This window comes from Rattus norvegicus, chromosome X, assembly GCF_036323735.1.
Source record: "Rattus norvegicus strain BN/NHsdMcwi chromosome X, GRCr8, whole genome shotgun sequence".
NCBI lineage: Eukaryota > Metazoa > Chordata > Mammalia > Rodentia > Muridae > Rattus > Rattus norvegicus.
The window spans coordinates 75,739,123-75,766,833 of record NC_086039.1 but is presented as its reverse complement, the minus strand read 5'-3'; the positions used below and the strand labels follow the sequence as shown (position 1 = coordinate 75,766,833).

At 38.3% G+C, this 27,711-nt stretch overlaps 1 protein-coding gene and 1 non-coding gene across 2 annotated transcripts in view; both read left to right on the top strand.

The window, feature by feature from the left end:
• Positions 1-3,960: 3,960 nt before the first annotated feature.
• Positions 3,961-27,711, top strand: part of Cysltr1 (cysteinyl leukotriene receptor 1) — a 28,593-nt gene continuing 4,842 nt past the window's right edge. The window contains exons 1-2 of the mRNA NM_053641.2: positions 3,961-4,428; positions 24,844-24,930. The gene's annotated coding sequence lies outside the window, so the exon portion shown is untranslated. The remainder of the gene's footprint in view (positions 4,429-24,843; positions 24,931-27,711) is intronic.
• Positions 19,952-20,113, top strand: LOC120099436 (U1 spliceosomal RNA). Its single transcript, XR_005498619.1, has one exon. It is a non-coding gene; the product is annotated as a U1 spliceosomal RNA (small nuclear RNA).

Sequence of the window (27,711 nt, the reverse complement as noted above, 5' to 3'; positions counted from 1 at the left end):
AGAAACCTGTTCATGCTTAACACGCACTCTACAGGGAGCCACAGCCCTAAAATATAGATGCATATCTTATCTTTTCAAATATATTATAAGTACTTTATTGTAAGCAAACTAACTGAACCCAGTACCTTTCATAGTTAACTACATCCTGTGCCTTTCTGTTGGTATTTTTTTTTTTGAAAGCCAGGGCTTCTTGACAAAAGAGGGGAATCTAGATTAAGGACTAAGCCGCAAATCAAATAGTTAAGCAAATTTTGCTTGTTTTCTCAAGAATTTACTGGTTGCTGATGAGATAAAGGAAAGAGACCAATGATAATTTATGAGCACATCCCTGGGGGATTTCCCCTGCTACTAGGAAATAATCAAAAGATTATTTTTGTAGCAGATCGCAAGGCCTTTAACTTACATTATCCCACTTGGAGTCTCATCCTAGTGAAGAAGTATCATCACCTCCCCCTTACTTTTACTCATCATAACTGGAAAAAGTGACAACCATTACATGTAAATTATTTATTATGTCCTAGGTCAAAAAGGGATAGAGTTACAATAAACCTTGATCTTACAACTCCAGCTTTGACTCAAATGAGAACCTTTATTTTACTTTCATATACTAGTTTTACAAATAGTGCTTCAGTATTGCTTAAGCTACAGTTTCAAAGTAGAGATAGAGAGAATGACAGAGACAGAGAAAGACAGAGGATATACAAATACACCTGGTAAATGCCACCATGGTGGCAAACATAGTTCCAGATATAAGGTAGCTCCCCAGTCCCTTCTACTTCTAGTATAATGCTCTACATGATCCCAAGTCATCTCATTCCAAAACCTTAAACAAGTCATGGAACATTTGCAGTGAAAGAAAGGAACTTTGTGGGAAGAGGTGAACATGTTTTTATCTGTACCATACTTTCTGGGCTTTTGCTTCTAAGAGAGAGAATGATCCAAGCTGGCCTCAAACTCGCTATGTGGCCAAGGATGACATTGAACTCATAGTGCTGTGAGTTTCCTGACCACGCCCCCAAAATACTCAGCTATCAAATAACCCACCAAACCAGCTCTAGTCTCCATTTCCACTAATCATCAGCTGGACACAGGACATACATTGTGTAAGGGAAGGTAAAACCAGAGAGATCATTATAATTAATAGAGCTTTTAATTTTGCATAACTTGTTCTTTGTAGTTCAATATGTATTTCTTCTTTTGGTTCTAGCAGGAAAGAAAAAAACTATACAAAAGACCTCCCTCACAGATACTAAACAAATCCTCCACTTTTTTCCTCACACCAAAACCTTCAAAGCCCACACATGGAATCAGGAAAACTCTGCTTTGAGCAGTAGTCACAGATACACCCGAGAGAAATGACCACATAGAAGGTCGAAATAAAATTGTTTACACTTGATTGAAAAGGAGAGAAATCTGGGTTCTTCATGATAATTTTCCATTTATACAATGTTATAACAATAAACAAAAGTTTGACTAAGCTATACCTCTTAGGGTTGGTAAATTTCATGCCTGCCATTGTGGCATCCTCTACCACAAACCAGGTATTAGTTATAAAACTTGTTCTAGATCATTATTTTTAAAATACAGTAGTTATATCCACGTGTGGCTATGCTATTGAGCCCCTGAAATGTAGCCAGAGCCCATAAAAGATATATTTTATGCTTTATTAATTTGCATTCAAGTTGAAGTGACTGCACGTGGCTAGACACTATAACATTTAACAGAATATTTTTTAATGTGTGTGTGTGTGTGTGTGTGTGTGTGTGTGTGTGTGTGTGAGAGAGAGTGTTAGGGAATATGTTGGTTATGTCACAGAATAAGCAAATAGAAAAGCTAAATGGCGAGATGTTGGAGAAAAGTATGTGAAGACTTATTTTCTTCACGTGTGTATATCATTTCTCATATTCTTTCTTTGTTTCTTTTTTTCTCATTATTTTGTTTGTCTGTTTGTTTAATCCTGGCTTTTGTTTTTTGGTTTTTTTATTTGTCTGTCTGTTTTCTTAAGCAGGAGAGAAAGAAGCAATAGAGTCGGAGATCCGGAGAGTAGGGGAGGATTTGGGAGAATATTAAGAAAGAAAAACTGTTACCAGACTATATTGCATAAGAAAATGATAAAAATGTGAACCTGCGAAAGACAGTTTAGATGTAAGCCGAAATACAACTTGTGAGAGCTTCTTCTCTTGCGGTCTATTTTCTTATCTGAAGTATGAGAAAGCTGAACAGTATTATTTAAACACCTGGAGAAAACAATAATAAAACGGGAATGTCATATCCATTTCAATTAAAATTAAATCTAAACAAGGTCATTTTCCATGCCCCTTCAGCTCCGCATCTGTATACTCTCCATAGAAGATCTGGTGGCTTACAGTTGCTGTGTGAATACCACATGACTGAAAACCCCTTAACTTTTTGCCTAAGTGGTGTTTTACTAAAACAGATTCACCACGTAATATAGATGTAAGTCCCCATTTTCCATTGCCCTCCTTACTTGATCTTCTCTGCCACACTTTTTAAAATGTCAGAACTGAAAAGGATCTAGAAAAATGAGACGGGAAGTGGGGAGGTAACAGCAGAGCGGTGTCAGTCTACCCAATTCAACATCTTCTGAAAATGTGAGGAGATAGCTGTGATGAAACTGGATGGAGAAGAGAGGATGGGAAGAGGAAGAACGGAGAAATGGAATGCAGTCAATTCCAGAAAAACAGTAAGATTGGAGCAGCTAATAGAAAGTCAAGCCCTGTTGGGGCTGAGAAAAAAAAAACCCTGTTCTTCCCATCCCTCAGGAACAGAGACACAACTAAAGAAGTAAAGTACACCCCCCATGCTATTCCTACAGTGGTGCTATGTTAAAGCACTCTTCTTCAGGGTCTAAATATAAAAACCCCTTCCACCATAGCTCCAACTCCATGTAAACAGCACATACTGGAGGGGAAATAAAAATTTACACTCTGTATTCTTATAAACTTCCTTGTGGATCTCAGGGGATCCCAGTTCCATTGAATAAATACTGGCTAAAATAGTAAAGTTTCCAAGGTTAGGATTAAAGCCTGCTCTTGAATCCAAATGTTCATCCCTTTTAAATGTTCTTGGATGACCTTTTCTCCCATGCATAATTATTACCACTGAATTCAAGGATTCTGTGGAAGAGGATGAAGAGTGTCTGTAAAATCACTCTGCTGCCTAAAAATAGAAAATTCGAGGAATTTCTTTCTTGTAGCCCATAACAGGCCAGAAAGCACTGTTAGACTGTTATAAGGACATTTACAAGTCCTTCCAACTAGTTATTAATAGTGAGGATAAGTCTCCCAACACAGGACTTAAATAGTAAAATCCAATGTAGTTCATTTACCCAGTTTACTGCATAGCCTTATCAAATTGCTTTCAACATCAAATTGTACCTCAGGTTCTAATGAGCACATACTAGATTGGCATGTCCTTTTTCTTCTAGGATATGAGGCATCAAAAAGAAAATGGCTTTTTAAAATGTTTATAGAATCACAAATGTCCTGGAGGGACACACACACAGAGAGAGAGAGAGAGAGAGAGAGAGAGGGGGGGGGGGGAGGGAGGGAGGGAGGGAGGGAGAGAGGGAGGGGGGAGGGAGGGAGAGACAGAGAAAGAGAGAGAGAGAGAGGGAGGGAAGGAGGGAGAGAGAGAGGGGGGGGGGAGGGAAGGAGGGAGAGAGAGAGAGAGGGAGGGAGGGTGGGAGGGAGGGAGGGAGGGAGAGAGAGAGAGAGAGAAAGAGAGAGAGAGAGAGACACACGCACGCACACACACGGTGGGGGAGGGAGGAGATATGGAAAGAGAGAGAGGAAAGAGGAAATACATCTTAAGATCCAGTTTCACATAATGCCAGTTATATTAGCGTATACTGGTAGGATTATCTTTCCCCGCCTACAAATAGCCTAACCACCCTCCAGTCATAAAAATCAGAGAGAAGTAAGCTGAACAGCAGACACTCCTCCTTACTTCCCACCTCAGAGCAGCTGCATGACTTCCTGAGGGTTCTACTGCAGTAGCCAGAGATAAACACTCATTTGTGCACATAACCTGCAAGTCTCCAGTTTCTAAGTTTCTAGGCTTCTTCCCTCTCTGTTCTTTTCCTTCCCCCACTTTGAACCAGGAAAGCTAAACTCTGGTGGGCTTGAAGCAGCTTGAGAACTACTAAGAAAGAGGAAGAAGAGTCGGTGTATATTGTTTAGCAAATGTGCCATGCCCTGACCTCTCTCCTCTGGAAAAGAAACGTTCCTAAAAAGCGGGAGCCCTGTGAATGGAGTGGACCATCCAGAGTATCCAGATTTCTTCTGCAGCTCACCATCCAGGGTTAGCTCACCAGGGGACTAGCAGGTTGGATTTTCTGAAGATCTGGATGTTGCTTCAGGGAGCAACTTCAAAAGGACCTTAAACTGTGAAGCTTGGAACCAGCAGGTAAGAAAATTCGGTGGGTGGAGTAAAGTTGAACTGACGGCAGATTTTACCAAATACCTCAGAGATTGGGGATAACTGCTCTGCCTTATCTGCCTTGAATTAAGCTGCTAATCTGAACATCTGAATTCTTTCGGCTTTGGTTCTTGGCCAGATCGTCTAATCAGCCTGTCAGCAATTGTAGCTCACTGCCTCGGTTGCAGGCTCAAAATCGCAAACTGTTGAGGTGGCATTCCCCAAGCCTCCAGCACCTTTACAACTCCGCCAGAAGTGCAAAACAGATCTTAAGCTCCTAACCTAAGGCTACCCGTGGAGCTTCTGTGATGCAGTGGCAAACGCCTTTAAATGCGGAAAGAATGTGTACAACGGCTGCTTCAGGTAAACCAAACAATCAAAGGCTGACCCAGAATTTTCACAAGGCACTTTCACACTTTTTTTTCTTCTTACTCATTCACTTTACATCCTGCTCACAGTTTCACACTTTTAAACTTCTCTGGCATCCTATAATTGAGACAGGATGTTCCTCTCCCCACCACTCCCTCATTCTCATCGTAGTTCTCATTCTAATCTCCCCAGGCCCCTCTTTTAGGTAAAAAGAGAAAAGTGACTCAAATAGGTTAAGGAATTTCCTTGCAACACACCATGCTGCTGGAAATTGGCAATTCAACTAAAGACTTCCGAAAGAAAGCCCCATCAACTACAGGTAGCTAGTAGAAATACCTATGACCTATTTTGTAACTTAGTATTAAACTCACTAGGTTAACATTAGACTAAGAAATCATACAATTGAATCAACTGTCTGGGACAAGAACATTTCTTAGCTATTTTCAATAGTATGCAAATGTTATTTTCAATGGTGCTACCTCTTTAAATCCAGTGGTTCTAAATCCCCGTTTTTGCAATTGTTTTGAAATCAAGGAGATCAAGCTACCATATACTTAGAGGGCAACTAACATCGATCTGTTTTTATAAGGCTTTAAGAACGATAGCAAACATATTATAAAGTTTTACAAAGTACTATGACCAGAGTATATTTTAGATAAAATTTGAGTCTACACAATTTTAAATTTATTATATCTGTGGCATCAAGTTTTAGTCACTGAAAAATTATTGCCTGTCATTATTTTACTATTAGTAACCCAATTGTGACTAAAATCTACATGTGTCTACATAGTAAATAAACATAATCAAAAATATTATGTTTACATCTATTTTAACAATCCTGCTCCTCGTTCTCTGAAAATCCTAATTACGCTGGTCATTTGAGTCCTACAAAAAATAATCTAGACCAATAAATCAAAACAGAAAATGTCGCAGATTGAGGCAAGGCTGAGACAGCCTTGTCAGAGTCTTCCTGACTAACTGTTAGCCATTCTCACTTCCCATTCCCCCGCCCTCCTAAGTTGAATCAAACTTCTGATGAATTTATAAAGGCTATCTGTGAAGAATGACTCTTCTATGGCCCAGGAAATTATAAATTGGCCTTTGTTGTACCATGGGCTGATAATGAGGAATCCTAAAGAGAAAGAACTCAAAGGACATGACATATTTTAAGGCCTTGATACCATATAATACTTTCTCAATTGGTCTCTCTCTCTCTCTCTCTCTCTCTCTCTCTCTCTCTCTCTCTCTCTCTCTCTTGGCTTCCACTTTGGGGGCGAGGGGATTGAACACAGGCTTCTGCACATGCTCAGCAACCACTCTACTACTGAGCTACATCCCTAGCTATTACTTTTGTCTATTTTACTATTTCTCGTATTCCTATCCAAATATCTATTGTTTAAGTTTAATACAAACCTCCAATGTGGATAAGACATAGTTCCTATGCTTAGGGAAAACTACAGTGCTGTCGTGACCATAAAACATAAAGAATGTAACAAGACTAGATAATTACCTAGTGTCATTTTTTATTGTTAAATAAGGCCAGAGGTAGTGGAGCTGGCTTCAGAAAGGAGACAAAATTTGGGACTATGTTGAGCAAGTTTGCCTGTGGTAAATGGTCAAAATCCTGCAGTACTTAAACTCCATTCATTCTAGTACCACAAATAGCATCAGGGGTGTGCTTTATACCTGCCCGGTGCACAAAGAAGTCTAATCTAAACAGACTGGGTTGAAAAATAACATAAAGGAAATTTGAATAAAAGTTCAAAGTTAGGTTGGTGGTCATGGAAATGAGATGGAGAACTCAAGAGAAAGACCAAATGTAAATTGGGAAGTGGTAAAATTGCAGGCATTGTTAGAGTAACTTACTTTAAGATAGTAATCCTGTAGAACACAGGCAGTGGTACTAATGCTAATGGTAACAACAGGTAACCTGGATAAAAGTGGGAATGCAGGACAAGATGAGCTCTTGAGTTTAAGGTGAGGGCAAGAATCCAAGAGGAAATGTCTAATGGTGATTAGAAGTTAATGACAGATAAGCGCTTAAGACTAATATTAAATCTACGGAACGTGCTAACAAAGGGTAATAAATACCCAAAAGTACTGGTGGTGGTAGTGCATTCCTTTACTACCAGCACTCAGGAGGCAGAGGCAGGAAAATCTCTGAGATTGAGGTCAGCCGGATCTACAAGGTAAGTTCCGGGGCAGCCAGGGCTACACAGAGAAATCCTGTCTCAAAAAACAAACAGAAACCCAAAATATATTTTCAGTGAACAAATTAAGGGCTGAAAATGTCAATGCCTATATCTTCAGGCAAAAGAGAGAAGAGACTCCATAGGAACGTGACCCACAAAAAGATAATTACTATGCTTCCCAAAAGCCAAGTCTTGAGTGAACGTGCCAGGTTGTCTGTCTGTCTGTCTGTCTATCGATATCTACTTATCCATGTATTTATTTAAAATTAAAATACATATTTTCCTTTCTTCCCTCCAACCCCTAAAATATACCTCCTCTTCCCCTTCTCTCAAATAGGTGATTTTTCGAGCTCCCCTGACCCAGCAGTAACTAGAATGATGTCTTATATACACTATGAACATAGAAATGAACATAACATAATGACTCTAGCATAAGCATAATCAAGCATTGGGAACTTCTGCCTCAAGATGTCTTCCAGCTTGAATTCATAAGTTCTTTGCGCCCTTTCAGTAGCTACTCTGAACTGTCCCATGGCACATGTCATTAAGAAGGAATCTAGGCCAGAGAACTTGGAGCTCATCCTAGCCTTGGCTTTGGCATTTAACTGTGTTCTATCTAACAAGTTACTGAATATCAATATTTTTGTGTCTTTGTGTATTAAATGCCATAAGTTAGTGATAGGAGTATTTTTCTAAATTTATTACAATGACATATGTGAAAGAAACTTCACAGCTCAAATCATCCAAAGGGCTTTATTCAAAGTTCATTCAATTCAGAAACAAAAAAAGTCTCATACAACTGAATGCTTATGGGAGATTGTAGGCCTAGCTGTTTCCCACTTTCTATACCACAGCTATAGGATAATGGCCTGTTACCATGGTCTAGCCACTGGTTTGCCAGGAGCAGCGCCTGCCGTGCATGTTTCAAAGTGCATTCTGAGAAGAGCAAAAATAGCATTTAAGATCTATTTACTTGATTTTATTAGCCTAACTCCATTAAACCTGCTGATTCTTACAATCAAAAGCTAGTTATCAAAATAACATTGAGTTCAGAATACACTAAGTTCAGAATATAATACAAGCACTCCACTACTGTAAGCTAAAGCCATTTGTATAATAATATAGCTAGTCATAATGTACATCTCTTTCCTATAAATAACTCCATACAATATATTTCATATACACACATAACCTATATATCATATATCGCTTTCTAAAATACAAACACCTTATAGCTACTTTTACCCCTTACCTCAGTGTCATCTGGGTTTCTGGCCATGTGAACATCTATGTAGTATGATTTAAGGAGTGGCAAGAAAAACCTTCCTAGCATGAGCAACCACCTGAGAGATATATTAATACTACTCAGCCCTACAAAAGAGACTGGTTCACAAGGCAGAGTGCCAATTTTCTTATCCTCAGTGAGGAAATACAACTACTATTAAAGTCTGACAGATTCATTGCAAGTAGTGGCATATCCTTGTGCCTACAAAAGCCAATAGAGGAAGCCTTTTGCTTCAGTTAAATAAAGACATCAAAAGTACATTAATCCATGTTATAGTCCTGATCTTAAAACACCCTCACATTGCAATTCCTTTCACCTTTCAGAATTTTTATAGGTTACTAGAGTGTTTGTTTAAACATAGCTTGCACAGAATCAAAGTCTTGTACTCTGCTCATTCACTCTCCACCACTCTGTGCTGTCACATCATGGTTTCTCCCTTCTTGGTCCCCCACCACTCTTTTCTGTAGGTTCAAGATGAGTATGATTATATTGAGGGGAATAAAAACATTTAAAATTTCATAAAAGATTTACCAGAGAGGGGATCTTATAGGAATAAAATGGGGAAGGGACACAAAAAAAGGATAAGTAAAGACTCATAGACAATTAAATGTAGGGTTGGCTTTTCTTTTGATGAACAAATTGTCATTTTTTAAATTTTTTGGTACTTGTAGAATGAATACATTGCAAGCAATTGAGGTTTCACTTTAAAGGAATTGGCATAAAAGGAAAATTACTTGAGATACAGATTTAAAGAATTTCTGGACACCCTCAAGAATTTTTGTCTGCTTGATTTTGGCGGGGAGAGGTTGTTTTTGTTTTTATTTTGTTTGTTCTGTTCTAATCTTTCATCAATTCCCTTTTGATAAAAGGGATTTGTCATCACATTTTTGAAATTTACACTTGATCTTAGCCAAAAGGCCGAGAAGCGATACATTTTTGAAATTTAAAACATAAGGTTGAATAAGCTTTCTCATCTGTCGGATCAGTAGCCTTTGTTTTTGCATAGGATTATGCTTGTACTGTCATGAACTAAAACAGGCTCCATGGAGCTGAGCTAACAATAAGACTCAAACAGTTTCTGACACATCCTATGCACTTGTTCCAATGTTCCTAAGGAGTCTCCAGGTGTCACGTGTTATTAAATGCTACTGCTCTTCTTTTCGAGCTGGTTAACATTTATGCCTAATCTTCACGTAAATTCTTAGTAAATATACACAAGTGATCCCCTTGATAAGAGAGAGTTTGCTGCCAAGATCCAGGGATCCAAATACTAAGAGGTTAAGAGCATGACTAAGAACTAGCTGTGAACAATAACCATAGTATTTCATGAGATTCCAAATTGCTGTTAATTAGCACAAAATTATTTAAGTCTGGAAGACACTGAGCCATCTGGTTAGTCCTTACAAAATGTTCAAAAGCATGCAGATTTTCTCTAATATATTTCTATCATCCAATACAGGAGTAAAATTACCCACCACCAACAACAACAACATCACTAACACCACCACCACTGCCACCACCACCACATACCCACCCTTATGCAATCATCAAGAGCTCTGTAGCCTTTGTGTGACTTGTAGCTCCCTTCTGGATAGGTCTTACATAAACTTTGATCTGACTACTGTGTGCAGTGAGACATTCGGTATTTTCAGTTCTGAAATGTCACTGTCTAAGGCTCTTTGGAGCTTCATATTGTCCTGTGTTTGCTTTCCAACTGTCCAACAGCAGAGCTGCTTAGATCTTCTTAACAGAAAGAAGCTCTCACTAAAGCAACACGCGAGAGATATCAGCAATGCCATCTCAGCACACATGGAGCTTTCCATAGCAGTGGAAATGCTGCTAACCATGTCTGAGAGAGAGAGGGAGAGAGAGAGAGAGAGAGAGAGAGAGAGAGAGAGAGAGAGAGAGAGAGAGAACGAACTACTTATAGGAATGGTAGGACAGGGGCATATCATACATCTGTCTGAAGATTTCTTATTACCACCACAGGGAAGTGCCATAAAATTGTAGGTACAGCTTGACTTTATATAGATAAATCCTTATGAAAGATGGGTTATCTTATTCCAAACAATCAATAGCCCATCACTCAATAAGCATTTTTATTACATGCTTTTATAAATGGAAACACTGGGATGACGCTTTGGGATCAGAGTGCTTAGGAAAACAATAACTGGCTCTTTTTCTCCTACCTCGGAGAATTTCACTGGAAATACAAGATTCCTACATGTTGAAAATGCCTTATATTAAAATATATTGATGACTATATTATGGTACAGATAATAGGCATAATGTAAGTAAAAAATGAGAGAAGTGAGGGATTAGGCAGACAAAGTCAGTATCACAATGTCACACCTAAATTCGTTCTTGTATAAATAGGAAAAAAGACTTTAGTATTTCCATGTTTTCAGTCTATAAAACATTCATATTTGTTGATCTTCCTATTAGTTTATATATCCATCCAACAAATATTAGTAAGTGGCTGCTCTATCAAAAAATCAATATAACAGAATTACTGCCCTCTGTGGCCTTACAAGATTAATAACAGTAAATTATTTTTCGTGTCCCAGCACTAAGCTACATAAAGAAGAAGAGGGCTCTCGGGACTTGCTCAAACAAATTGGGCCTCTACAGGGCTGAACCTTCACCAACTTATTATCTACATCTGGCCACCGCCCAGTAGAAATGGAGGAAGTGTCTGTTGGAGGAGACTGAGCCCTGAGTCCCAGCCTCCCCAACTTCCCCTTCCATTTTGGCCCTAGCCTAACTACCCACCCCTGATGGCAGCTCTCCAACAGCACAAGCACAGACCATCATTTACTAGAAAGGTAAAGGAAGTCTTCAGGAAACATAGAACTCAAAACAATCACAAAACTGCATCCAACTACTGATTTAATCACCTGATCTCTTCTGATTTTGATTTAAAAACACACATCATCAGCCTCTCCTAGACGCGTTATCAAACACATCATCAGATTTTTGGGTTCTCAGTCTCAGATCTAGCCAGTTTTTGAACACAGGGTTCTCTGCCCCTTTTAAATATTTTTCAAGTGTTTTTAGTAGCCTCTACACTGATACAGGTAGGTACCCACCTTTCCTTTCTGTTTTACACAATTATTTATATTCCTGCACAATGGCACCAACATTCCACCCACAAAATATTATCTTTGCTCTACCCCTTAGATCAAAGGGTAGATCCAAACCCACTTTTGGAAGTTAAGTACTCTAATATGAAAAAACACTTAAAACTATTGTTACCCCTCTGAAATGGACCACTTGGGAGAAAAAGGAGCAAAACTGAATAGAGCACTCTCACGCTCATTACTGGGCTCATTAGCAGCCTAAGTAGTCATGTAAACAAGAGTACTCACACAAAAAAGAATAATTGCTGTGATGGATGAGGTAGTAGACTATGTACATGGATGCATTCATAGAGGACAACTTTAAACTGAACCCTGATATACAACAAGTGATGATGGCTCAAGTTCCCAGGCTCACCTCTGGCTGTGTGGAGGTACAAAAGGATATACTGTTCCAGTGTCTTCAAGGAGACAAGGAATAAAGAGTTAGGATCCTGAACTAAGATGATAAAACAGAGTCATGTATTTCAAAATAAGACTCAACAGAACTTGATGAAGGACAAGGGTGGCTGGTGTCAAATATAACTACTAGATTCTGTGCACTCATAATTAGAAAGTTAGTTGTATAATACAGAAAAAGAGAAAGCAGAAAAGTCTCTTGAAGAAGCTAACTTAAGGGAGAAGATGGCTGAAATTTAAATTTTTTTAAAAGTCAAATGTCCCATGTACAGCAGCTGAAAGGAACATGGGAAATGCAATACTAAAGATTAAGTATATAGTTTGTTAGTAAGAGATTTCTGTCACCCCCATGGACGTTGATAAATACTTCAAAAGAAGAAAGAAAAAAAAGCAGAACTTCAACACTCAGAAAACTAAGGCAGAAGGATTGCGAATTCAAGTTTATCCTGGAATACAAAATGAGGCCCTGTTTCAAAAACAAAACAACAGAAACAAATGCAAATTTTGCAAATCCTGACCACACTGCCTACCTCAATAAGGCATCTGAAAAACAGACCTCTGATGGTATTAAGAGAAACAATGGGGATGGGTGCAGCAGTGTGTTAGTAGAATTGCTCTGATTATCAGTGAATTTTGACCCAGTGTATAATGTTTCTGTCTGTTTGCTGGCTGGCTGGCTGGCTGGCTGGCTGGCTGGCTGGCTGGCTGGCTGGCTGGCTGGCTTGCTTGCTTGCTGAAACAGGGTATCATTCACTACCATGGCTGGCCTAGAACTCTCTACATAGACCAGCCTGTCTCTGCCTCCTGAGTGCTATGGGTGAAAAGCATGTGCCACTATGTTGGACTAACTATGTGTTCTTTTTTTTTTTTAACTTGAGTATTTCTTACTTACATTTCGAATGTTATTCCCTTTCCCGGTTTCCGGGCAAACATCCCCCTAATCCCTCCCCCTCCCCTTCTTTATGGGTGTTCCCCTCCCAACCCTCCCCCCATTGCCGCCCTCCCCCCAACAATCATGTTCACTGGGGGTTCAGTCTTAGCAGGACCCAGGGCTTCCCCTTCCACTGGTGCTCTTACTAGGATATTCATTGCTACCTATGAGGTCAGAGTCCAGGGTCAGTCCATGTATAGTCTTTAGGTAGTGGCTTAGTCCCTGGAAGCTCTAGTTGCTTAGCACTGTTGTTCATAAGGGGTCTCGAGCCCCTTCAAGCTCTTCCAGTTCTTTCTCTGATTCCTTCAACGGGGGTCCTATTCTCAGTTCAGTGGTTTGCTGCTGGCATTCGCCTCTGTATTTGCTGTATTCTGGCTGTGTCTCTCAGGAGCGATCTACATCCGGCTCCTGTCGGTCTGCACTTCTTTGCTTCATCCATCTTGTCTAATTGGGTGGCTGTATATGTATAGGCCACATGTGGGGCAGGCTCTGAATGGGTGTTCCTTCTGTCTCTGTTTTAATCTTTGCTTCTCTATTCCCTGCCAAGGGTATTCTTGTTCCCCTTTTAAAGAAGGAGTGAAGCATTCGCATTTTGGTCATCTGTCTTGAGTTTCATGTGTTCTATGCATCTAGGGTAATTCAAGCATTTGGGCTAATAGCCACTTATCAATGAGTTCATACCATGTGTGTTTCTCTGTGATTGGGTTACCTCACTCAGGATGATATTTTCCAGTTCCAACCATTTGTCTATGAATTTCATAAAGGCATTGTTTTTGATAGCTGAGTAATATTCCATTGTGTAGATGTACTACATTTTCTGTATCCATTCCTCTGTTGAAGGACATCTGGGTTCTTTCCAGCTTCTGGCTATTATAATAAATAAGGCTGCTATGAACATAGTGGAGCACGTGTCGTTGTTATATGTTGGGGCATCTTGTGGGTATATGCCCAAGAGAGGTATGTTCTTTACCAAGTCATTACCACTCTATTTTCAGCCCCAGACTTCCGTTTTGCCACACGTTCAAAGACCCCTTCAAACTCAAATTAGTAAAGATTCTTGAAGCAACAAAGGGTGCAATGTACATGAGTTTCTTTGAAGGTGTGGCATAGAATCTTACCAATTGTGTTTCTGTTGCAAACGCAAAGGATTATGCTAACCACTCAAGAGAGAACTGGGAAAGTAGAAGAAGAAATTAAATGGTTGAAAGAGGAAATGTGAAGATGTAGTTCCCATCTCCAAGGAATTTACAATACAGTTGAATTTCCTGGCTTCACTTTCACTATAGCAGACCATAACTCAGTGAACTCAGCATCCACACAGATTGTGTTTTTTTGTCTTTGTCAGTATTCCTTCCTTAGTCTGCATTCTGTTATAAGCTTAGCATTACCTACATGAACTAAGCTTTTTCCAGAATGGTATACAATACCTTTTGCAACTTTCTATCACCTAGTTCCTGCATTCTTTCCCGAATTGATTTCTCACTTTTAATTCTATTTCTCATAGGCCAGCCAAGCACAGACACCCACACATCCAAATATACATATATTTGCAAATAACCTGCCATCTTATGTCGCAGCTCGATCAAAGTGACATAATCCCTGAATGAGCCAGGCTCTTTCACACCATAGTCTCTCATTCATTACACTTCTACTCACCTATTCCCACCCTATTCGCTTTTAGAAGGCCTTTTCTAACATGTACTAATTATTCATAACATATTTTTTATTATGTTTCATTTTATTTTGTATGGGTTTTGTTTTTCTAAGGTAGGGATTTACTATGTAGCCCAGGTTAGCTAGACAGTTACTATGTAGCCTAAGTTGGAGTTGAACACACAATCTTCCCACTCCTTCAAGGTTTAGGCTTTTAGGCATTAACCACCAGGCCCAGTTTATCTGTGTATTTATATATTTCCATTGCGGCAGCTGTAATGACATTGTATATTAATTTGTTATTATATCTGTGTCCTCTTTCTAGAAGGCAGGAAAATCTTCATGGGGAAGGTATATGTACTTCAAAGACGTAAGAGAAAACATAGATATATTAAATGGCTAATAAAGTATCTTTTTTTTATATAGCTAGCATATCACCACAGGGTATAGAAAAGTATTGTATGAAGAGTATGATGTAAATGATTGGCTTAAAGATGATTTGAATTACATCTGATGTCAATGCGAATGAAGAATACTTCCCATGTGGTTATGTGGCCCAAGCAAAGGAAAGGAAATCAAATGGAGTTACTGAGAAGGCCATGTCTATAAGCTGTCCATATAAAAAAACAATGAGAAAGTGAATACAAGACTGAAATGCAATCCTTTTGTATTGTTGAATACTTCTCCAAATTGAATTAAGATTTCATTGGACACCCCTGAGAAGGATTAAATAAGACTGGGCTGTGCTTTAAGACAGGGTAAACTGAAGAGAAACAAGAATATTTTGACATTTCTGATACCCAGTGAATGATATACTCATAGTATGAAGCGACAAAAGCAAAAGGCACAGTTGAATCCACAGCAATTTTATGACCCTCTATGCAAGGTTGTGTTCAATTGCTGTGGCTTGCACATTACCTGGCATTGACATATGCATCAGTGTTTAGTGAAACACTTTGAGGCATCTGAAACCTAACCGTATGGTGTGCTAAAGGACCATTCTGGTATCCAGGGTTGGCCACTAATTCACTCGGCTACTTCCACCAATGCCTTTTTGAGTCATAAAGAAAATCGGGTTCTATTAGATGTTCTCTAGATGCTCTTCTATCACTAATCATGAGTCTAAACGATTTCATTCCATACATTTTCCTTTGGAAATAGACCCTTCTCTCATAAAATACATCCTGACCATGGTTTTTCCTCCCTCCACTCCTCTCACCTCCTCCCACCTCCTTTCTCCCCCACATGCACTGCCCCTCTGTCTCGTTTGGAAAAGAGCAGGCCTCCACGAGATTATAAGCAAATATGCTAAAGCAAGATATAACAAGACAAGGCAAAGTCCTCATATAAAGGATAGACAAGGCAATAGGAGTAAAGGAGTCCCTAGAACAGGCAAAGAGTCAGAGATACACATGCTCCCACTGTTATGAGTCTCACAAAAACAACAAAGTAACAACCATAACATATACACAGGACCCGACAGACCCCTGCTTGCTGCTTCAGTCTCTGCGAGCCTTTTGGAGCCTTGCTTAGTTGATTCAGAGGACCTTCTTCTTCTGGTGTCCTGCATCCCCTGTGACTCCTACAATCTTTCTTCCCCTTCTCTGTGAAGGTTCCCCAATCTCTGAAAGGAGGAACCCAGTGGAGACCTCCAACTTAGAGTCTTTCTCCACATAATTCCAAAAAACCATTTTTAATTGTCAAATATTGATATCACCTTATAAAGTGTTAGGTAGTCTTATGACATTTTGGAACAAAGTGTCATGATCCTCCTTCCCCTCCACCTCCCAAACCCTCCTACTACTCTGATCCCCCACTTGTAGCTTCCCCACTCTGGTCTCTTTTCTTCTTTCATGGATATCAAACCATTTTTATAGTCCCTTCCAGTAGCTTCCTTTTTACTGAGTAGCTCCGAGATTCTTTTCAGTATTCTAATATGTATTCCATTTTCATTTGCTTGTTTAGTGATCTCATTTAGCTTACACTGTGTGCAAATATAGCTTTCATTTCCTTTCCTTTTAATTTAAAAACAGTCATACAATATTGTCAGATCATATTCTTTGCAGTCCCCTAACTCCTCCCAGATCACTGCCACTCAGTGTCATGCTCTTTCTGGGACTGTGGGGAAGATGAAAAACACCAACACAAATCAGGAAGCTCTGGTGTATGGTTGATATCCCAGTGACTTTCCATTGGGAGAGACTGATATCGCCTTTCCCAGCAGGCATCCATTGCAAATAGCTTCTTGGTTAGGATTGTGTGGGATTTTATGCCCACCATCCTTTCTTGGAGCTGGGACTTTTTTTCTGGTTTGAACCTGTGCAGGTCCTGTGCATATTGTCACAGAATCTGTGAATTCATTTGTGCCTCTGTCCTGTCTAGAAGAAGCTGTTTCCTCGGAGTCATCCCCCTCTGGTTCTTCAAATCTTATAATCTCTTGCATAGATCCCTAAGCCTTGATAAGAGGGCTTTGATAAAGATATCCTATTTAGAGCCGAGTGTTTCAAAGTCTCTTACCCCCAGTCACTGTCCACTTGTGCGTCTTGTTGTTAATTACCATTATGAGAGATGTTTCTCTCATAAAAGTTGACCAATGCCCTGACCTATGGATATAGTAATATGTCATAAGGAATCGTTTTATTGCTATGCTCTTTATGACTCATTTTGTGGTTATGTCTTTTCTTGGCTTCTCCTGAAATCCTGAAGCATGACACTCTCAAGTTATTCTTAGAGTAAGATTTTATAGCAGAATATGGATTAGGGAAGCAAATTTGACATTATGATAGCATTTAGTCTTTCAAAATGCCACTGAGGGAGATTAACACTCTTGCTATAGGCAATCAGAAGATTCTACAGCAAGAGAAAGCATGATAAATATGGTGTTAATAGCATCTACTTTTTTATTTCTGATTTATGAACAAATTGAAGTTTGCATTCCATACATCCCACCTCCCTCCCTTCCCCCTTCTCCTTTCCCCCTTCCCCTTCTCTCCTCTCCTCTTCTCTTCTTCTCATCTTTCTTTATCCTCTCTGCTCTTCTTCATTCCCCTTCAAATTCTCCTTCCTCTGATGGGCACACTCTTGTCTGGTATTTAACAAATTACATAAATATAATTGCTAGCAACCTTACTAACATCACCTATTTCACCTAAGTTTTTCAAAGTTATTTGGAATTCTAACCCCACTCACCAACTAATAATATCTGTGTAATCCCCATTCTTTTCCTTTATCAAAGATACAAATAACACAGATAGCTAAGGCTAACCCAGTTGCTGCATAGTATTCCTGAACCAATAAGAACCAGGTATCATCCTCAATTGTGATTCCTGCTACCAAGTCATTGCAAAACATAAACACCTACTAAGGGTATGGTGTGTCCCAAGCCCTCAGTTTTACTTGCTAAGAAGATTGAGATGGATAAGATATACTCTCCTACACAGATTCAGCTAAACTAAGCAAAATGTGTAGATAGGCACCTAGGCATTTAGAAAACATTTTTAAATGAGGACATTATGCAGTTATACTATATCAATGTGCTTCGTTATGCAAGGGAGGAGTTTTAGACCAAACTAGTTGGTTTGTCTGAATAAAAACTGCTTAACTTAATGTTGATACCTTTTAGAATTTAGTATAAATTTACCTTGAGACTATGTGTAAACAACCTTCGAGAATAAAGCTAAATTTAGAGAGTCAATATCAAACTCTAGTCTTTAAAATTTTAGTTGGAGATCGATATATTTAGTAAAATTAATTAAGCTAGCAGTTTAGAGTAATTTAGATAAGCTTAAATGGGCATTTCATTTTATTCTGTTTATGGTTAGACTATAAGCTTTCAACTGTATAGGCAAAGCCAAGTTAGTCCAAATGCATGTTGAGTCAATTTATAACTTCTATGTGCCATAGCCACAGGGCTAACTTCCAATTCATTCTATCCACTAAGACAAGTTACCTGGCTAAGTGTGCCTGAGAAACATGTTATCTATATTACTGTTTTTGCCACACTTGAGGACATATGGTACAGTTCACTTCTTCAGATCAATAGTGCCCAACAGCAAGCAATGATAGTCAGCTTTCCTCTTGGTTTCTTCTTCAGTGGCATCTTGTGATTACCATCACATTATATCATCATCATCATCATCATCATCATCATCACCATCATCACCATCATCACCACCATCACCACCATCATCTTTGTCATTGTAGTCATCGTCATCATCATTATATACCCCGACACAGTTTTCCCTCTCTCCTCTCCTTCCAGTCCTTTCTCTTCACCTCCCTTCTGGACCCCCATCTTCCACTCATTCCTTTCTCCTTAGAAAATGGAAGACCTCCCCATGGATATCAATCTGCCTTAGCATAGCAAGTTACAGTAGGACAAAGTGCAACATCTCCTACTGGGGCTAGGCAAAGCAACCCAGTAAAGGGAAAGAGTCCCAAAAACAGGCAACAGAGTCAGAGACAGTCCCTGCTTTCACTGCTAGAAGTCCCAGAAGAAGACCAAGCTACACAACTGTTACACATGTTACAGAGGACCTGGGTCAGTCCATGGTCCCTTGTTGGATGTTCAGTCTCTGTGGGATGGTATGAGACCCTGATTAGTTGATTCTGTGGGGTTTTTTGTAGTGTCCTCAACCCCTCTGGCTCCTTCATCCCTTCCTTCCCCTTCCTCTTCTGAATGATTCCCCAAGCTTCACTTAATATCATTTTTTCCTTTCCTTTAAAAAATTTGTAATAGCCCAACACAGTTGCAGGTTCTCCTCTCTCCTACCCTCCCAGGCCCTCTCTCCACTTTCCCTCTCTGCTCCCTACCCCCAACCACTCCTTTTTAGTTTCTCTTCAGAAAAGGGCAGGCCTTCCATGGATACCAGCCAAACATGGCATAATACATTGCAGTAACACCTTTCAACACTTCACAAACCTGCCTTCACCTTGGAACCTTCAGCTATGTTCTCAGGTTTTTTTTTTTTTTATCAGTTGCGCTCCTTTGTCATCATTTAAAATGTTTATTGTAATTACTATACAAGGTATCAGAGATCTCATTAGGGCATTTTTGAGCAAAGTGCATTTTGGTGATCCGCCTCCCCCTCATCTCTTCTCTAACTTGAACCCCTCCTTTTATCTTCTGCCAAGTCTCTTTTCTTCTTTGATGTCCCATGTCCCTTCATTGATCCCTCATGCTTTCTCATCACCTGTTTTTGTCCTTTCTTGATCTTCTTCCGAGTTTCTTAGACTTTACCTAACAAAGACTCATTTACACAGACACAGAAACACACGCACACATATCTTTGCCTTTAGTTTTGTTATCTTATTTTCGCACAACTAACAAGAGGATACCAGATATCAGAAAGATTAAGCAACTTGCCGAGATCAGACAGTTAAGTACAGATGCAACTATGATCAAAACTCTCTTCATTCATTCAAAGATTACTGCAGTTTTGCCTCTATGTCTATATTTTTCTAACCTACTTAGAAAATTAAGGTTTGTTTTCTGTTTTCTTGAAAAAAGAGAAGTGATTTGCCTTATCTATAAGAAGTAGTCTTTATACTTACCTGACAAGGAAGAGACAATGATCGAGAAGGTGGTCTTCCCAGGGCTAAACTCACTCATTTCCCTCCAGATGTGCTGACCTCTGTGATTTCTCCATGTGGGAAATTTGACTGCATAATTCCTGGTAGTGGAGGGACTGGGATTGGCACTCCTCCCAGTTTAAAAAGAAAGAGCAGTCTTCCTTCATAAAATAAGCAACTTTTTAATAAAAGAATATAGGATATAATTATAAGCCTCCATTGACAAAAGACAGTATATTCATAAAACAGAGTAAAATTCATCCTTAGAAGAGAAGAAACTTTCAATGGCATTGATGTATACTGACAAGATTATGCTAAGTGAAATAAGCTAATCACAGAAAGACAAATACTGCATCATTCTATTTCCATGAATTACCTAAAATAGTTATATTATCAGAATAATGGAGTAAAAGGTCAGGGAATCAGAGAATAGAATACACGAATCTACCAGTCAACAAACTTTTCAATCAGGTAAGAAGAATACACTACATGGTCAGGTTTTTTTTAACACAAAAACGTTTATTTTAATAGTATTAATTTAATCAAAATAGTTTTGATTTATTACAGGAAGCTTATCCAAATGTAGTTAGATATAACTGGCAACCAGCAGAGATACAAGGGCAACTTTGATCAGTAGGGAGAAGAGAACAAATTTGCGTGCTTTGAGGCATTTGAACTCAAAAGTTATCTAAAACAAATGATCTAATTTTACACTTTGGATCCCTGAAGACTAAGAAATTTCCCAGAAACACACAGGAAATAGCAGTTGTCTTAAGTGAAATTTGGTATCTTTACATCATTGACTCCACTTAGTTTAAATAAAACAAAATTTAAAAAGAAAAAAACCTTTCTACTTGGGAAGGAAAGGACTCATTTATTTAGATTATTAAAGGCACGGAAACAACTATTGTCCATATTAAGGAAAAGACACTCTTCGCCAGCATTCCAAGACTCTTTACTTTGCAAAGAGGTTTCAGACATCCACTAAGATCTGGGTGGTTAAATGATTGGTTATGGAACCTTGGAGTCATGTGATCAAGCAGGGCATAATCAAAAGGAACAAACAACAATAACTTTAAAGTTTAATGAGCTCCAAAGCTAGTAGTTTCTCCTTGCCTCAATATTCCCAAATGTGAGACTGGGCTAACAACATTTACTTTACCGCATTATCTTGAAGTTTATATAGTGAGTTCACTGAATAGAGATATACAGCCTATATATGAGTGTAAGCTATTAAAGCTACTTTCATATGAAAATATGTACTATCGGAAGCAGAAATGTAACTTTAACAGGGGTAAGAGCATAGAGAAGTCTCGTTGAGCCCTGGCAAGTAGAGCAACTTCTAATCATAGTAATTATCACTTAGTTTAGAAAACAGAATCAGACCTACAAGTGCTGCCTTTATAAGGCCTGACCAAGCCTATTAGATTCTAAACACAGCCAAGATTGCAAACAATTTATGTCTGCGTTCATCACTGCAACTATAAATCACTTATATTACATGCTCTAGAGAAAAATATAGCCCTGATCATTACAGATTTATTGAATGATAAATTAGAAGGGACTTTAAAGGTCATAAATTCTAACCCTATTGTATTACAAATAAGCATAGGTTTGACAGAAAGGAAGTGATTTTCTAAAAATCACTTAATTAATCTCCCACCACAGCCTGAGGTATGAACCAGGTCTGCTGGAACCTAGTCCTTTAAATTTCCAGTCATGGTCTTTCTCCATACAAGAATTCTCTCTCATTTTCAAAACACATAATAAAATGATATAGAAAGTTAGACTCAAACCAACCAATATTTAAAGTGTACATATACTATGCCCAGCAGGAAATATAAAATTAAGAAAATGCTCTGCTTTTGCTAGTGGAATTCAAGCAAGAATAATAAGGAACATTATATTGAGTGATCACAGATGAATATGACAAAGCAATAAATAAAAATCAAGAAAGGTACAAACAACATATTCCATCACACCCACATCAAAAGAGAAAAAATATTAAAATGGGTTAAGATGGTCAAGAATGACTTTTGTTTTGCTAAGTCAAAACATCACCAGTACCATTTTGTTTAAAATATACCAGCCTGGGGACTACTTAGGTTAAAATAATACATAGCTGATACATACATGCATGCATACATACATACATACATACATACATACATCACATCACATCTACAGAGCTGTAGGTACATAAGTTAGGCCCATTTCTTCTTATAATATTTCTGAGCTCTCTTATTTATTTTGTTAATTTATTCTCTTATTTTCTTTTAATGTATTCAAAGTCTAACAAGAAAATACCCTTTCCCTTATAAGAAAATATCCTTTATAAGAATAAGAACTCTCACATATACAGCAGAGGACTGACAGGCCTGGCCTCAGTGAGAGAAGATGCACCTAACCCTCAAGAGGCTGGAGGCCCCAGGGAGTGGAGAGTGGGGAGGTCTGGCAGGGTGGAGTGGGGGTGGGGCATTCTCTTTGAGAAGGGGGTAAGGGGGAGGAGGAGTGAGATGAGGAACTGTTGGAGGGCATACCAGGAAGGGGATAATGACTGGACTGTAAAAAGGGATTAAAGATAATTTTAAAAAATAATAAGAGCTCTATAAATTTTATTAACTGAACTTGTGCCAAGTAAAATAATTAAGTTATTTGTATCAGAATCATATATCTAGGGCTAGGAATTATGGCTCTGTGGTAAGAAGACTTACTATACAAGCATCAAAACCCTTGTTCAAATCCCCTGCATCCATGTAAAAGCCCAGGCATAGCCACTAACATCTATAACCCCAGCACTGGGGCTATGCTTGCTGACTGGTCAAATCAGTTGAAAAAGGACATCTCCAGGTTAAGTGAAAGACTCTGTCTTAAGAGAATAAAGAGGAGTGATAAAAAAGATACCTGGTATCCTCATCGGGCCCCCATGCATCACCACACAGCATATGTATCCAGAAAATACACACATACCCAGATACACATACATACATACATACACATACATACATACACACACATATATACACATATATACACATACACAAACACACACACAGACAGAGAGAGAGACAGAGACAGAGACAGAGACAGAGACAGAGACAGAGAGGCTGCTGATAAGATTGCTGGCATTGGTAAGAGCCTGGGTTCAATAGCCAGTACACATACACACACATAAAAATCACATAATTATGCTTTTACTCCATCACCTCTCCTGCACACAGTTAAAAATGTCAATATCTAATACAGGCAGGAAAAGCCTGCCTTCAGAAACAAGAGTTTGCAAGTAAACTGAAAGAGAAAGAGGAGCCAGATATGGGATCACAGAGCACCAAATGCCTGCGATGTGTAAAGAAGGAATTGAAAAGGAACTGGGGTTGCCTTACAATTGCTAAGTTGAAGAACAAAAAAACTATGCTATTTACCCGACAATGTGACACTTACTCACTTGTGCGTGTAACTGTTAGGTTAGATTGTAATCGCACAACCACCATGGAAATGAATAACTTCTCAGCATGCTATATTTGTAAGATCACACTTCTCATATATGTATTTTAGAAATTCGTAAGCTTCCCTTTTTGCAGTAATCTAGGATGAAATGCCAGCTTTGTTTGAACAAGAATCTGACAGTGTTGAAGTTAATTTTCTTTCTAGCTCAGATAAGTAAAATCTCACAATTTTATGATCAGAACTAGTTTGTACATTTAATATTCATTTAGTATATCTTTATTCACATGTTAAGACATGAAAAAACATTTTAAAATGTTACTTCTTGAAAAAGAAAGTTTAAGAGCAAATTCTGAGTAATTCTCAATCAGCAATCAACACTTGACACAGACTAGCAGGTTCTGAGGATTCACTACTTACCTGGAGAAAGGAGGACAATGGAAGAGGGAGAAGAATCTGGAGATGCTCTGAAAAATGGTTATCTACGTATGGAGTAGACACATTTTATATCTTTGAATTTCCTTTATTTTCTTTTTGATTTCCCCCTCTTTTGTTAGTAGACTTCCTTTGGAAAGTTCCAGTCAGCTTCTACTATATAAAAATAAACTGGAGGAAGGTGTTTATTTTATTAGCTCTCGGACCACACATAAAGAAAAAGTGGCCAGCCTCTAGGGAATCTTGCTGGCAGACAAGAATGAGGGTCTCCATAACACAACAAAAATTGAGAGGTGTCAGGTTGCTATTGCCTAGGGAAAGCCTTTCTTTATTCATTTCTGACATATTTGTTTTTTCTGTTTGATTCTCAACAGTAATTTTGTTAAAAGGATAAACACCCCTTAAAGTTTAAGTATCCAAGACTCTAAAAGTATTGCTCTCCAGAAGTACATATGTAAAACTAGTGACCAAAACCAACAAGTACTATTTATGAGTCTTGGGGTCTAGTTGAAGCTCTGTTAAGCCATTCTTCTTTCAAAGAACACTGTGTCCTAAGCCATTTCAGAAAAGTTTGTTTAGTATTCTAACTCCTAATCCTAGTGAACTAAATCCTTGGATGAAAATTTCCAAATCATTCCTTCTTTGAAGTTTACAGTTAAATCTTTATGAAAGGAAACACGATTTCATATAAAGAAACATTTTATAATGTTATGCTTATCTTTAGGTATAGAGGCTGAATGCATACATCAGCAAACATCTGCGACCACTCATGGTCCGTATTCCAAGTCTCCCTCCCCTTGGGAATGTAAAAAAGAATAAAGGGAAAACAACGGACCATGGAAGCCAATGGCCAGCCCTAAATCTGTCAGTATAGCTTTGATGTCCCATCACACTCTGGATCTGTATTTAAGGCTGCTAAATTCCCATGACCCTTCCAGATTGCTTCTGAGGGTCACTAACTCCTTTTTTTTAATCTTATGATTTCAGCTTGAACGTACCCTGACACTACAACGTAAGGACAGTGGCCACAGTAAGAAGGAAAATTTGTGAAAGGTGCTGTGGGGCCAAAAAGAGGTATGACTCCCTTTTCAAAACCCAGTTTGCTCATTGTGCAATTTTCTTAATGAAGCAACACTCCTTATCATTTGTACTGAAGTAAAAGTCGACACCATTTGTGTTTACTGCTTCCTTTCATTAATCAATTCGTGATTCGTTTGCTTTGTGCTAAGGTTGCTTTTACTAGACTTATCACAACCTCCCCAAACATTTGAGTTATTACTCCTCAGCACCCACTTCCTTCCCCAACTGTGAGCTGTTTGAAGGACTGGGTTGTTAAGAAATCATAGACTTCCAAAGGAGTTAACTCTCTGCATCCATCCCGTAGGAGTCACATCATTAAAAAAATCATAGTAAATTATTCAAAATCTAATTAAATGCTGCTTAGATACTTTATATCATTTTAAGTGAAGTGACTACTTTACATTAAATCATATCTACCCCTTTAAAATCTAGTCCTTGTTTAAAATTTTTTATAATCTTCTTTTTTGCCTTAATATAAATAATTGGTTTGATTCTTGTGCAAATAATCAAACCTAAATATTGCATTTTTAAAGAACGTTTATTCTGTTTCAAAGAGGTCTGCTTATTAATGGAATTAAATGGCTTTCCCTTCTTTGTGTACTTTTAATTACTATTTATCGGCTCTGTTTGGCATCTTTTGTTCAGGAAGCTGAGAGTTGCAAGTCATTTGTAACATGTAACGGACAAACAAATAATTTGTGGATAAATGGCATGGGTATTTTTGACCCTTGCAATTAAGCTTTATAACTTAGTACCTTAGTACTTTAAGAAGCAATTTTGTCTACATCAACATCTCTAGTCTCTAGGGTTGAAAAGACTTTAAATTATAGTGCAATAAGATGGTCACTCTAAGTGGTTTCAAATGGATAATTATACTTTCAAATGATAAATGGTTTCTACCACTCCAATTAACACTGAGCATTTATGGGCAAAGAAGATGAGTGGCTGTTCTTGTGCAAGGTGCTGTAAAGGTTATTTATCAACCAGAGAGCCTGGAAGGAACGATACCACATCATTTATGTGCAAGGCAGATCGAAAACTCTCTAGGAGTTCTACAACGATAGAAATGTCTTTGAATGGAGCATGAGAGGAGGCATGGTCAAAAAGGTGCAGCTTAGTCTGAACAACAAAAGAAGAAACATATGAGGTGATGGATGTGGTTTTGAGTTTGTCTGTGTATTGTTTTGGAGTCAAGGTCTCTCTGTGTAGAGACCAGGCTGATCTCAAATTACCCTCTTCCTGCTTTGGCTTCTCAAGGGCTGTGATTGCAGAAATGTACCTCCAAGGAGGGCTTGTGATAGAGCTGCTAATTAGCTTTATAGTGGCAGGCATTCCACAGTATATGTCTATATCAAATTATCATTCTATGACATGATTAGTAACCATTTCATGGTGACCATATAAGGTAATGTTGTATATCACATTATAGACACAGATTTAAAACATGCTACATTTATTTCTCAAATATCATGAGTAAAACTTAAGGGGAAAGCTATATCAAAAATCTCAATAGCACCATCTAGTGCCTCATGACATAAAATGGCTCAGTTTGAAGAAAATACCTAAGACAATATTAACAAAAAGAGAAGATTAATTTGGGAACGTTTCCCTTCCTTTACCTGAATTCATAGAGCCAATAGGAAAAAAATAACAACACAAATTGAAAACGAATGCAGATATTAGGAATAGGTTTTCTCTATGGTCTTGGAATTATTCCTCATCTTTTTTTAAAATCTCATATAAAAAGCTCTTGGGAGAAATGGAATTTTAAATACTAGAAAGATATAAGTATGTGGTATAGCAAGATGGATGGAAGAGACATCATGTTGATTGGATGAAAATGTTCTTGGTTAGAAACCTGACACATTCTATCCTACCTGTAACAACTACCAGAGCTGTCTATTTCCATATACCCACTATGTGGACAAGATTCATCCTATTACACACTAGTAGGAGCTCTTTAATATGCTGGCATTCTTCCACACATCTTGTTTACCAGAAACCAAGAGCCAAATAAAAGTCAACAAGTCAATACAAGACTCGGTATTGAATTGCTTCCACTTTAATAAGTAACTAAATGGACCTGAAGAGCACTACAGAAGTAACTCTATTTTGCTATCTTATCCCTGGCTGTTTCGAACCGGAGTTTATTGTCTGCCCAGAAGAACTTGGACAGGCCAAGTAACAATCTTTTGTTATGAAAGAGCTAACTGTATATGCCTAAACGAAAAGCTTTGAGAATAAATCTGAGAAAAGAACAGGAATGAACAGCCAGCAATTTCCTCATCCAACAAGTATATTCTAACTAAGTATATCACAGTTTTCCTCAGAGCCTTAAATTATGGTACACGTTTTTAAACTGTAAATTTAACCTCTTTGGAAAATTTTCTCTCATCAGTATTATAACTATGTGGCCACTAGGTTTCTCCTGATGTGGTGTTCTATGGATCTAAATAGAGATTGATCCCAAATTAAGAATCTTTCCCACAGGATTGAATTTCACCAACATAAATTAGATCATTTTTCCTAGGTATGACCTCCATCCAAAAGATGTTACCTAGAAATTCTCTTTTAGGGGAAAGCAAGTGTTTTCTGCAGATTTTAGTCTCTAACTGAACTTAAAGCTCTTATAAGCAATACACTGATAATTAAATGCTGATATGTTAAACATGATAAACATGAAGAAGATGACAGATACATACATACACAGTCATCTGTGTAAAATTGATATAGTTGAAGTTTTTTTCTATAAGTGAAAAATCATAAATTCATTTG